Raw genomic sequence first — 14,156 nt, 5'->3', positions numbered from 1 at the left:
GGATCAAGCTCGGCGGTCCACCGCAAGGCGTCCTACCGCCAGTCCCAGCCCCTATGCCTTGGGGTGCCTCCCCGATGCTCTTCACTGAGTGTCCCGGGGGCCCGAACCATTTCCTTTGAAAAAATTAGGTGTCCAAACTACAGGTGGTGTAGCTTGCTTAACAGCTGGGATAATCCGCTGACTAGCAGACACTGCTACTAGGCACAAAGTATTTCCTGGGCTAGATGCAGTTAAAAATTTGAAATTAGATACTCTCGTTGGATGCTGAGAAAGCATTCCATAGTCTCCTGGCACGCCATATATTATTCTCTTAAAAAGCTTGAGGTAGGGGTCTAGGGGACCCTTTTATAGGCAAAATCACAGCCCTGTATCGCAATACGTCACCTAGGCTGAAGATAAATGGAACATTTTCATCACCTTTCATAATCACCAATGGGACAAGGCAGGGATGTCCTCTGTCCCCTCTCTTATACATCCTAGTGACGGAGCACCTGCTCTCATCAATTCGCCATAACCCCAATATTAGGTGGATTGAGGTGGGAGGCACCGAGTACAAGTGCTCTGCATTTGCTGATGATGTCCTAGTATATATCACTCAATCACATATATCCATCCCTGCTGTTATGGCTGAAATAGATCACTTTGTTACATGGTCAAATTTTAAAATCAATGCAGCGAAGTCTGAGGCCCTCGATGTCTCCCTCCCCAAATCCATACAGGATTCCATCCAGTCCAACTTTCCCTTTGCCTGGCCCTCACAGGGTATCAAATACTTAGGAATTCCTATTCATAGAGACCTCTCCCGTCTATGTTATCTTAATTTTGGGCCCTTTATTGAACAACTCCATACAGACCACGGTTGGCAAGTTAGAACTGTAAGATTCACTACGTGAACCACTGGTGTTTTGTGGAAAAGCACATGTACATTGTGTTCCAAATTATTATGCAAAAAGTGTTTAGGAGTGATAAGGTAAGAATTTTTTTGTTTGTCAGTTAAACTCATTGATGGTGATGTGTGTCAGGGCTCTTTATATCACTGTAAGCAATTGCAGACACCTGTGCTAATTAGTATGGCAGGTGTGTCCAATGAAAGGCAAGACTACTTAAGAAGGCTGTCCCACATTATTAAGCAGCCTACATTTTCTGCCAAAATGGGAAAGAAAAAGGATGTGTCGGCTGCTGAGAAGCAACAAATTGTGGAGTGTTTAGGTCAAGGCATGACTACAATCAACATTGCCAAGACACTTCATCCTGATCATCGCACAATCAAGAAGTATGTAGCTGATTCACAGTACACACGTGCGCGTGCTGATAAGGGAAAATTGAGGACTCTTTCCTACAGGCAATTACGTCAGGTTAAAGAGCAGCGGCAAAAAAGCCTTGTCATAGCAGCAGACAAGTTTTTGAAGCTGCTGGTGCCTCCAACGTCCCCCGAACAACAAGATGCAGAGTCCTCCAGAGGTTTGCAGCTGTGCGTAAGCCATCCTGTCGACCTCCTCTATCCACTGCACACAAGCAGAAACGGCTCCAGTGGACCAAACAATACATGAAGACTGACTTCAAAACTGTTTTGTTCACGGATGAGTGCCGTGCAATGCTTGATGGTCCAGATGGATCGAGTGGAGGATGGCTGGTTGATGGACACCCCATGCAAACACGGCTACGGCGCCAACAAGGAGGAGGTGGAGTAATGTTTTGGGCTGGAATCATGGGGAGAGAGATTGTCGGCCCCTTTAGGATCCCTGAAGGGGTAAAGATGAACTCCATAATGTATGTGGAGTTTCTCAAACAGCACTTCCTGCCATGGTTCAAGAAGAAGAACCGTGTATTCCGCAGCAAGATCATTTTCATGCATGATAATGCACCGTCTCATGCTGCACATAACACATCTGCATATCTGGCTGATATGGGCATAAAAAGGGACAAACTTATGGTGTGACCTCCATGCTCCCCTGACCTCAACTCCATTCAGAACCTCTGGAGCATCATCAAAAGGAGTGTCTATGATGGCGGGAGGCAGTTCACAGCTAAGCAACAGCTCTGGGAGGGTTTCTTGTCCTCATGCAAAACAATTGAAGTAGAAACCATCCAAAACCTGACAAATTCAATGGACGAGAGAGTTCAGAAGCTCCTTTCGAATAAGGGGTCCTATGTGCAAATGTAACATCACCTAGAATAAAGTTTTGAGTTGAAAACTGTTTGATTTCAGTTTCTAATAACCTGCTAATGCTTATAATTTCAAAAATGAACATTTTTTTGTTCTTTATTAAAATGAAAAGGTTGATCGAAGAGTGTGGGAGATCTAAGAGTGTGGCAAACCAGTAGTCAGGATTACTTCGAATTCTGACAATCTGAGGGTCATGTTGCAGATAGTGCAGCAAGAAGGCACTCATGTGTCTTGCGCATCTAGGAGCCCCAAAATTATTTTCCGGGCTAGATGCAGCTAAAAATTATTATTAATTTGAAAGCTGGTGGAGCTTAGTATAGATGGCCTAATAGAATCAGTACTGCAAACTTCTACAAAGCCCAAATTATTTTCCAGCCAAGATACAGATAAACATGATTAGTAATTTTAAATCTGGTGGAGTTTAGTATAGATGGCCTAATAGAATCAGTACTGCACACTGCTACAAGGCCCAAATTATTTTCCAGCCAAGATACAGATAAACATGATTAGTAATTTTAAATCTGGTGGAGTTTAGTATAGATGGCCTAATAGAATCAGTACTGCACACTGCTACAAGGCCCAAATTATTTTCCAGCCAAGATACAGATAAACATGATTAGTAATTTTAAACCTGGTGGAGTTTAGTATAGATGGCCTAATAGAATCAGTGCTGCACACTGCTACAGGGCCCAAATTATTTTCCAGCCAAGATACAGATAAACATGATTAGTAATTTTAAATCTGGTGGAGTTTAGTATAGATGGCCTAATAGAATCAGTACTGCATACTGCTACAAGGCCCAAATTATTTTCCAGCCAAGATACAGATAAACATGATTAGTAATTTGAAAGCTTAAAACGGTTGGTGAGGTGATTTTAACAAATCATCAAGCTTTTACTCTCCCCAGGATGACACAGGGGTAGAAAAGTCGTTTCGGATCCATGATTTGTTCATCTTTACGAACGTGAGTCTGTCTACATTATCAGTGGAGAGCCGCGTGCACTTATCTGTCAGCACACCACCAGCAGAGCTGAACACACGTTCAGACAGAACGCTGGCTACGGGGCATGACAAGATCTCCAAGGCGTAAGTGGCGAGCTCCGGCTATTTATCCTGATTGGAAGCCCAAAAAGAGCAAGGGTCCAGTGACACAGTCATGGCTTCAATGTTTACTTGGAGATACTCCTGTACCATCGTCTCTAGGCGTTGACTATGTGTCAGACTTCTTGTCTCCTGTGGCCTTGCAAAGGATGGGCTAAAAAAGTGGTGAAATGATTCCGCAAAATTGATGTTACCAGCAGATACTGTGTTTCTGTTACGTTTTGAGTGCTAAACACTCGACGGTCCCACTGTTGGCAAGTTGGAACTGTGAGATTCACTACGTGCACCACTAGTGTTTTGGGGAAAAGCACATGTAAGATTCTGCAACAGTCTCTGCTGATACTCCTGCATGCGTGCATCTCTTTCTATGGCAGGAATAATTTCTGCAAATTTACTTTTGTACCGGGGATCTAAGAGTGTGGCAACTAGTGTTGAGCCACCCCCGTAGTGTTCGAGTTCGGTTCGGTTCGTCGAACACCCGTGTGTTCGCCGAACTGTTCGTCGAACACCTTCGAACACCGTTAAAACCAATGGCAGGCAAACAAAAACATATAGAAACACATAGAAAACACCTTCAAAGGTGTCCAAAAGCTGACAAACTGCTCAGAAGACACAACTAACACATGGAAAAGTGACAAGTACATATAGTCATGCGAAAAGAAAAGAGGTGGAGGAGTAAAAGGAGGGGGAGACACAGATATAGGCATGTCATGCCCTTCTAAAATCCAAAAAGTGAGAAGCCGACACGTTCAGTCCGCTCCTGCCCGTGCCACCTCCGTGTCGCCGGGTTTGTGCCAGAGCCGCGGTGAACCCTGACGGCCAGCCCCCCTCTCCCAATACTGGTGCCTGTCCGCTGGTGGGTCGAGCGAGCCCCCCTGTGGTGGAGGCAGCTCTAAGCTTTTTAATTTAAATTGTCTCTCTAATTTGAATGAATACACTTTAAATCCATTTACAAGGATCTATTGGAGGGCAAGTCTCATGCCAGCAGCCGCGTAATTCCAGCTCCAGTAGCGTCCACTAAAGCTGCTGCAGTTAAAAAGCTTTTATAAGGATCGAGCTCGGCTGTCCACCGCAAGGCATCCTACTGCCAGTCCCAGCCCCAATGCCTTGGGGTGTCTCCTGATGCTCTTCACTGAGTATCCCGTGGTCCTGAAGCATTTCCTTTGAAAAAATTAAGTGTCCAAACTACAGGTGGTGTAGCTTGCTTAACAGCCGGGATAATCCGCTGACTAGCAGACACTGCTACTAGGCACAAAGTATTTCCTGGGCTAGATGCAGTTAAAAAATTGTAATTAGATACTCTCGTTGGATGCTGAGAAAGCATTCCATAGAGTCTCCTGGCACGCCATATATGATTCTCTTAAAAAGCTTGGGGTAGGGGTCTAGGGGACCCTTTTATAGCCAAAATCACGGCCCTGTATCACAATACGTCACCTAGGCTGAAGATAAATGGAACTGTAGCACCCTGAGGGCTCGGTTGCTACAGAGGTATTGCACCTCACCCAGAGGTGTGATATCTCACTCTCAGGTAAGGATGGAGTGTGGATCAGGACCCGACACCTGCATGCATTACACCACATTGCTGTGGGGCAGGGCGACCAATATGCCTCTGAGATGGGCACGACAGTCCCTGTCCCTGGCTGGAGTGGGGGGAGGGAACACTGAGGAAGGGGAACCCTGTAGTGCAGGACCAGGGAGGAAGCAGTTCCTGGGTGCATTGAGAAGGGAGTATAAAAGGTGGGCACCATCTTAGTTCAGTGCAGAGAAGTCTGAGCAGAAGAGGCAGGGAGCAGGGGCTCTGCATGAGCTCTGCTCCGGAGGCGGGCCTAGTAACAGAGGCCCAGGCCTGGAAGAGGGAGAAGGAAGGAAGAGGAGCGGAGAAGGCTCCAGGAACGAGGAATGAAGGGATCCCAGGGGTGCGGACGGGCGAGTCGCCACCGCACGCCCGAATCCACCTGCGTGGAGGGGTCAGGCCAAAGGGGGAGACCGGTCCCCGAAACTAGTGGAGGCAGGAAACGACCCTCAGCTAGAAACCGGAGGCTGTGACATTTTATGTGGCGCAGCCCCTCACTACACCCGCTAGGAAGGCACCACATAGGGTCAGGGAAACTGGCGCCAAGTTTACCAAGAGGAGGCCCGAGGCAGTCGGACAGAAGGGTTGGTAAGAAAGGCCAGACAAAGGACACACAAAGGGGGTCCTGTGAAGCGCTCCAAAGTTATCTGGGAGTTGTCTGAGCCCCTCACCTGGTGAGCACAGTACGACGTGGGCAGCCGTTACCTGCAGACGTGGTCTGGATAATAAGAACTGTGAGTAAAGGCCCTGGACTGCATCACTGACTCCGTGTCGTTACTGCTGCTGCCCTGCACCATCACCCCCATCCTCCGCATACACTGCCCTGAGGCTATACTCCTCCCGTGGGGAGTTATGCTACGCTCTGCTGCACCCACAACACCAGCCTCAGCAGTCTGCCCTGCAGCGGCGGTTCACTCTGACCGCAATCCACGGGTGGGGTAGTCGGACATTTAAACATCAAAACCACATAAATAGTTCCGCCACTGGTTTGACCACCCTGAGCCACGGAACCGGGTCGCCGCCACGAAGACTACAACCACCAGCATCCACCAAAAAGGGTCCGGCTCCGGGTGTCCCAAGGCCCAGGGGGTGCATCAGAACATTTTCATCACCTTTCACAATCACCAATGGGACAAGGCAGGGATGTCCTCTGTCCCCTCTCTTATACATCCTAGTGACGGAGCACCTGCTCTCATCAATTCGCCATAACCCCAATATTAGGTGGATTGAGGTGGGAGGCACCGAGTACAAGTGCTCTCTATTTGCTGATGATGTCCTAGTATATATCACTCAATCACATATATCCATTCATGCTGTTATGGCTGAAATAGATCACTTTGTTACATGGTCAAATTTTAAAATCAATGCAGCGAAGTCTGAGGCCCTCGATGTCTCCCTCCCCAAATCCATATAGGATTCCATCCAGTCCAACTTTCCCTTTGCCTGGCCCTCACAGGGTATCAAATACTTAGGAATTCCTATTCATAGAGACCTCTCCCATCTATGTTATCTTAATTTTGGGCCCTTTATTGAACAACTCCATACAGACCACGGTTGGCAAGTTAGAACTGTAAGATTCACTACGTGAACCACTGGTGTTTTGTGGAAAAGCACATGTACACTGTGTTCCAAATTATTATGCAAAAAGTGTTTAGGAGTGATAAGGGAAGAATTTGTTTGTTTGTCAGTTAAACTCATTGATGGTGATGTGTGTCAGGGCTCTTTATATCACTATAAGCAATTGCAGACACCTGTGCTAATTAGTTTGGCAGGTGTGTCCAATGAAAGGCAAGACTACTTAAGAAGGCTGTCTCACATTATTAAGCAGCCTACATTTTCTGCCAAAATGGGAAAGAAAAAGGATGTGTCGGCTGCTGAGAAGCAACAAATTGTGGAGTGTTTAGGTCAAGGCATGACTACAATCAACATTGTGCGATGATCAGGATGAAGTGTCTTGGCAATCAAGAAGTATGTAGCTGATTCACAGTACACACGTGTGCGTGCTGATAAGGGCAAATTGAGGACTCTTTCCTACAGGCAATTACGTCAGGTTAAAAGAGCAGCGGCAAAAAAGCCTTGTCATAGCAGCAGACAAGTTTTTGAAGCTGCTGGTGCCTCCAACGTACCCCGAACAACAAGATGCAGGGTCCTTCAGAGGTTTGCAGCTGTGCATACGCCATCCTGTCGACCTCCTCTATCCACTTCACACAAGCAGAAACGGCTCCAGTGGGCCAAACATTACATGAAGACTGATTTCAAAACTGTTTTGTTCACGGATGAGTGCCGTGCAGCGCTCGATGGTCCAGATGGATGGAGTGGAGGATGGCTGGTTGATGGACACCCCACGCAAACACGGCTACAGCGCCAACAAGGATGAGGTGGAGTAATGTTTTGGGCTGGAATCATGGGGAGAGAGATTGTCGGCCCCTTTAGGATCCCTGAAGGCGCTAAAGATGAACTCCATAATGTATGTGGATTTTCTCAAACAGCACTTCCTGCCATGGTTCAAGAAGAAGAACCGTGTATTTCACAGCAAGATCATTTTTTTGCATGATAATGCACCATCTCATGCTGCACATAAAACATCTGCATCTCTGGCTGATATGGGCATAAAAGGGGACAAACTTATGGTGTGACCCCCATGCTCCCCTGACCTCTACCCCATTCAGAACCTCTGGAGCATCATCAAAAGGAGTGTCTATGATGGCGGGAGGCAGTTCACATCTAAGCAACAGCTCTGGGAGGGTATTCTGTCCTCATGCAAAACAATTGAAGCAGAAACCATCCAAAACCTGGCAAATTCAATGGACGAGAGAGTTCAGAAGCTCCTTTCGAACAAGGGGTCCTATGTGAAAATGTAACATCACCTAGAATAAAGTTCTGAGTTGAAAACTGTTTGATTTCAGTTTCTAATAACCTGCTAATGCTTATAATTTCAAAAATGACCATTTTTTTGGTCCTTATTAAAATGAAAAGGTTGATCGAAAAGTTTGGGGGATCTAAGAGTGTGGCAACCCAGTAGTCATGATTACTTCGAATTCTGACAATATGAGGGTCATGTTGCAGGTAGTGCAGCAAGAAGGCACTTATGTGTCTTGCGCATCTCGGAGCCCCAAAATTATTTTCCGGGCTAGATGCAGCTAAAAATTATTATTAATTTTAAATCTGGTGGAGCTTAGTATAGATGGCCTAATAGGATCAGTGCTGCACACTGCTACAAAGCCCAAATTATTTTCCAGTCAAGATACAGATAAACATGATTAGTAATTTTAAATCTGGTGGAGCTTATTATAGATGGCCTAATAGAATCAGTGCTGCACACTGCTACAAAGCCCAAATTATTTTCCAGCCAAGATACAGATAAACATGATTAGTAATTTGAAAGCTTAAAACGGTTGGTAGGGTGATTTTAACCAATCATCAAGCTTTTACTCTCCCCAGGATGACACAGGGGTAGAAAAGTCATTTCGGATCCATGATTTGTTCATTTTTATGAACGTGAGTCTGTCTACATTATCAGTGGAGAGCCGCGTGCGCTTATCTGTCAGCACACCACCAGCAGCGCTGAACACACGTTCAGACAGAACGCTGGCAGCGGGGCATGACAAGATCTCCAAGGCGTAAGTGGCTAGCTCCGGCCATTTATCCAGATTGGAAGCCCAAAAAGAGCAAGGGTCCAGTGACACAGTCATGGCTTCAATGTTTACTTGGAGATACTCCTGTACCATCGTCTCTAGGCGTTGACTATGTGTCAGACTTTTTGTCTCCTGTGGCCTTGCAAAGGATGGGCTAAAAAAGTGGTGAAATGATTCCGCAAAATTGATGTTACCAGCAGATACTGTGGTTCTGTTACGGTTTGAGTGCTGAACACTTGACGGTCCCACGGTTGGCAAGTTGGAACTGTGAGATTCACTACGTGCACCACTGGTGTTTTGTGGAAAAGCACATGTAAGATTCTGCAACAGTCTCTGCTGATACTCCTGCATGCGTGCATCCCTTTCTATGGCAGGAATAATTTCTGCAAATTTACTTTTGTACCGGGGATCTAACAGTGTGGCAACCCAGTAGTCAGGATTATTTCTAATTCTCACAATTCGAGGGTCATGTTGCAGGTAGTGCAGCAAGAAGGCACTCATGTGTGTTGCGCATCCAGGAGCACCAAGTCCCTGTTGTGTTGGTGGCGAGGTAACAATCATGCTTCCTTCCTCTGTCCTCTCCCCCCAACCTCGCACAACAGAAATGTGATCAAGGTCTCCCTCATCTGATGAGTCTTCCATCAGTTCGTCCTCCACTTCTTCCTGGGCTCCTGCACCTTCCTCACTAGTTTGGCTGCTACCATGCGCCCTGGTAAAACCATCTCCCCCACCCTCACATGCCTGCCGCCTTGGTGCTGCCGACCGTCTGGACCTTGCAGATGTTAGCCCTTCCGCATACAACTCCTCCTCCTCTACTTCCTCCACCTCCTCTTGTGCCACCACCTGACTCCGAATTCTGTTTAACATGTGCTCCAGCATGTAAATCACCGGAATAGTCATGCTGATAATGGCATCGTCAGCACTAAACATCTTCGTCGCTATTTCAAAACTGTGCAGAAGGGTGCATAGGTCCCTGATCTGAGACCACTCCTCCAGCGTGATTTGCCCCACCTCTGGATCTCGTTGGCCCAGGCTATACGTCAGAACGTATTGCACCAGGGCTTGTCGGTGCTGCCACAGTCGCTGCAACATGTGCAGAGTTGAATTCCACCGGGTAGGCACATCGCATTTTAGCCGGTGAAGCGGCAGGCCCAACGACTTCTGTAGAGATGTAAGTCGCTGAGCTGCGGGATGCGAACGGCAGAAGTGAGCACACAGCGACCGTGCCCTCTGCAGAAGGCCATCTAGTCTGGGATAGTGGGCTAAAAATTGCTGGACAACCAGGTTCAACACGTGAGCCATACAAGGCACGTGTGTGACATTGCCCCGGCGAAGGGCCGCACCCAGGTTTGCAGCATTGTCGCACACGGCCTTCCCTGGTTTCAGGTCCAGTGGAGACAACCATTCATGAAATTGGTTCTCCAGAGCTGACCACAACTCCTCAGCTGTGTGACTCACATTTCCCAGACATTTCAAAGTAAAAACCGCCTGATGACGTTGAGCCCTACTGCCAGCATAGTAAGGAGGTGTGCAGGATCCCTTCTGCGCAGTTAGAAAGCTTGTGGCATGATCAGTCAGGCTTTGGGTGCAGGTGGAAGACCGAGAGGAGGTTGAGGAGGCAGAAGCAGTGGAGGAACTTTGACATAAAGAGGATTGACGCACAACTCGTGGGGACGGCAAGACTTGGACAGCAGCCCCTTGTCCTGCTGTCACCATAGTTACCCAGTGCCCAGTCAGCGACATGTAACGCCCCTGTCCATGCCTACTCGTCCAAGTGTCTGTGGTGAAATGCACCCTGTCACACACAGAGTTTCTCAAAGAAGCGGTGATGTTGTGTGCGACATGCTGGTGGAGCGCAGGCACACCTTTCTTTGAGAAGTAGTGCCGACTGGGCATCTGGTACTGGGGCACTGCGACGGACATAAGGTCTCGAAAATCCTCTGTGTCCACCAGGCGGAAAGGCAGCATTTCTGTAGCCAAGAGCTTGCAGATGGTGAAATTCAACCTCTTAGCTTTCTCATGGCTAGGAGGAAATGGTCTTTTACTTGTCCACATCTGAGGGACCGAGGGCTGGCTATTGTGCTTAGACGGGGTTGATAAGGGTGTCCCCGGCAAACTGCCGGTCTGTGAGGAAGATGCAGGCGGAAATGTTAGGTTGCCTTGATCCAAAGGTGGTGCTATCGATGTCGGACAGCGCTCAACACCAGCTGGTGTTACCACCTCCAAAGAAAATGATGACCTGCCAATCACGCTGGCTGTTGCGGGTAAAGAGGTGGCAGGTCTGCGCCCCAAAACAGGTGTGACTGCTGTCCCCCCAGTCACAGAGGATGAAGAGGCCGCGGATGCACAAGATATGGCAGACGGAGGTTGGCCCGGCCGGCTAGGCCGCATTGTAGCACACTGAGCTTCCCACTGCAACTTATGCTTCATGTCCATGTGCCGGTTCATGCATGAAGTACTCAAACTATGTATTTTTTGGCCTCTACTTAGCTTTTGCTGACAAATGTTACAGATAACACGAGTTGGGTCATCTTTATCGATCTGAAAAAATGCCCAGGCTATGCAAGGCTTAGCACCCATGCGACCTGAAGAGCCACCACGACTTGTGGTGAGAAACAGAGTTGTGTTTGAGGATGCAGTTGTTGACGTGCTTCCAGTACTATGTCTCTGTCCAGGAAGGCGCAACCTGACCTCGTCGTCACTAGCATCTTCCTCCACCTCCTCTGCTGACCTCATCTCTTGCCTGACTGTGGGTTGACAGTAAGTGGGATCTCCAACCTCATCATCATCACCCTGTGCGTTATCACACCCGTCGTCCTCAGAGCCAACCTGTTCCTGCCCTGACAAAAAACTAAAGTTGTCGCTCCAATCAGGTATTTGAGTCTCATCATCGTCTTCCTCATTGTCTCCACCAACAGGAGTTACAGTTTGGGAATGAGGGTCTACATTATGGTCAGAACCTTCTGCGTCTGGTCCTGGATCCGACTCATAAAGATTCTGGGCATCAGTGCAGATCATTTCCTCGTCTGGATTCACAGAAGCGCTGGAGTCGACCTCTGATTCCCAGGCTATAGTATGAGTAAACAGCTCTGCAGACTCAACTATCTGTTCTACCTCATACTCAGACGGGCAGCTGGAGATTTGGGAGCTGTGAGGAAGCAAGTGCGATTGGGGTGACACCTTTGAGGACTGGAGTATTTGTGATGTTGAAGTTGATGTGGAGGAGAGCCCACTAAAAGGAGCACTTGATATCCGTTGAAGCACCTGCTGTTTTTGTGCCTCATCTGGAATTTGTAGCGATTGGCGTGGCCGTAAGAAAGGGATCTTATCACATTGTCCGCTAAAAGAAGTAGACATTTTAGTTTGGCTGGAAGATGGTCTTTCTTCTGCAGATGTTACTGTTGCTTTAACACCTACCCCACGGACACAACCTTTTTTCCCCTTCCCAACACGCCTATTCCCCTTTCCACCAGCAGCAGGCCTTTTTCCACTCATTTTGGTGGTTAACTAATTCACAACTCTGGAGTTGTTTGCACAAAAAAACAATGGATGGGAACCGAGCAGAGCTGAGTGGCCAAACTGTGGTATTAGGCCAAAACTATTGGCTGGGTTAGATGGAGAAAAAAATTATATTCAATTTGCAACCTGATGGAGGTCAGTATAGATGGATTAATAAAACAAGTCCCACACAGCTAGAAGCCCAAATATTTTTTCAGAGGTAGATGCAGATAAAAATTATTTTTTAATTTGCAGCCTGATGGAGGTCAGTATAGATGGACTAATAGAACAAGTCCCACACACTGCTAGAAGGCCAAATATTTTTTCAGAGCTAGATGCAGAAAAAAATTATATTCAGTTTGCAACCTGATGGAGGTCAGTATAGATGGACTAATAGAACAAGTCCCACACACTGCTAGAAGCCCAAATATTTTTTCAGAGGTAGATGCAGATAAAAATTATTTTTAATTTGCAACCTGATGGAGGTCAGTATAGATGGACTAATAGAGAAAGTCCCACACACTGCTAGAAGGCCAAATATTTTTTCAGAGCTAGATGCAGACAAAAAATTATTTTGAATTTGCAGCGTGATGGAGGTCAGTATAGATGGACTAATAGAACAAGTCCCACACACTGCTAGAAGGCCAAATATTTTTTCAGAGCTAGATGCAGAAAAAAATTATATTCAGTTTGCAACCTGATGGAGGTCAGTATAGATGGACTAATAGAACAAGTCCCACACACTGCTAGAAGCCCAAATATTTTTTCAGAGCTAGATGCAGAAAAAAATTATATTCAATTTGCAACCTGATGGAGGTCAGTATAGATGGACTAATAGAATGATGCTATGCCCAAAAGATTTTACTTCACTAGGTGCAGTAAAAAAATTGGTATTCTATACACAGGTGGTATATCTTGCAACACAGATAGGCTACTCCACTGACTAACACACTCTGCAATAGGCCAAAAAGGATTAGCTTTGCTAGATTCAGCCAAATGCTGTGAAAAAAACTTGCACAGCACTGGCACAGACCTGCCTGGCAAAAACTGATAGGAGCTGATGTAACCTAGTCCTGAAAAGGACTGCAATTACAATTAGTCTTTACTCCCACAATCTATCTATTTAAGAGCACAGACCTGCCTGATAAAAGTCGTAGGAAATGCTGTAACCTAGTCCTTAAAAGGACTGCAATCACAACTATTCCCTACTCCCAAGCTATCTGTAGATTTGTGCGAAAATTGGCTTGAAATTAACAAGGTATAGCGCACACAGCAACAGCGGTGCCGTCTAACACGCAGCTGCAGCAGTGAGAAAATGGTGGCGAAGGGGAAAATGGCTTGGTCTTATAGGGCAAGGACATGTGACATACACAGCCAATGACACATGCCCTTGCTTGTGTGAAAAAAAGCACTTCTCTCCGTGTGTGCGCTGCTGATAGGCTGACAGATTGCACCTCCCCACTGCAAATGCGGGAAAAAGAAAAAAAAATTGAGATCTTCATTATTCCTGCAGAGATCCATCCCCTGCCCCTCCCCCCACCCCGCTGTACACTCAAACTGCGTATTCACATTAATTTTCATCATTACTGAGAAAAAATCCAGTTATGATTTTGGTGCACGAACAGTTATCGAACATAACCTCGAACAGCCGAATTTTTCTCAAATCGTTCGTGTTCGCCGAACGGCTCGAACACCGCCCAAAACAGCTCGAATTTGAGATTGGCGAACAGTTCGAGTCGAACAACGCTCATCTCTAGTGGCAACCCAGTAGTCAGGATTATTTCTAATTCTCACAATTCGAGGGTCATGTTGCAGGTAGTGCAGCAAGAAGGTACTCATGTGTCTTGCGCATCCAGGAGCACCAAGTCCCTGTTGTGTTGGTGGCGAGGTAACAATCATGCTTCCTTCCTCTGCCCTCTCCCCCCAACCTCGCACAACAGAAATGTGATCAAGGTCTCCCTCATCTGATGAGTCTTCCATCAGTTCGTCCTCCACTTCTTCCTGGGCTCCTGCACCTTCCTCACTAGTTTGGCTGCTACCATGCGCCCTGGTAAAACCATCTCCCCCACCCTCACATGCCTGCCGCCTTGGTGCTGCCGACCGTCTGGACCTTGCAGATGTTAGCCCTTCCACATACAACTCCTCCTCCTCTACTTCCTCCACCTCCTCTTGTGCCACCACC

This window comes from Phyllobates terribilis, unplaced genomic scaffold (assembly GCF_046119375.1).
Source record: "Phyllobates terribilis strain yellow unplaced genomic scaffold, ASM4611937v1 Scaffold_2__4_contigs__length_985480577, whole genome shotgun sequence".
Classification (NCBI taxonomy): domain Eukaryota; kingdom Metazoa; phylum Chordata; class Amphibia; order Anura; family Dendrobatidae; genus Phyllobates; species Phyllobates terribilis.
Note: the sequence above shows the minus strand (reverse complement) of the source record.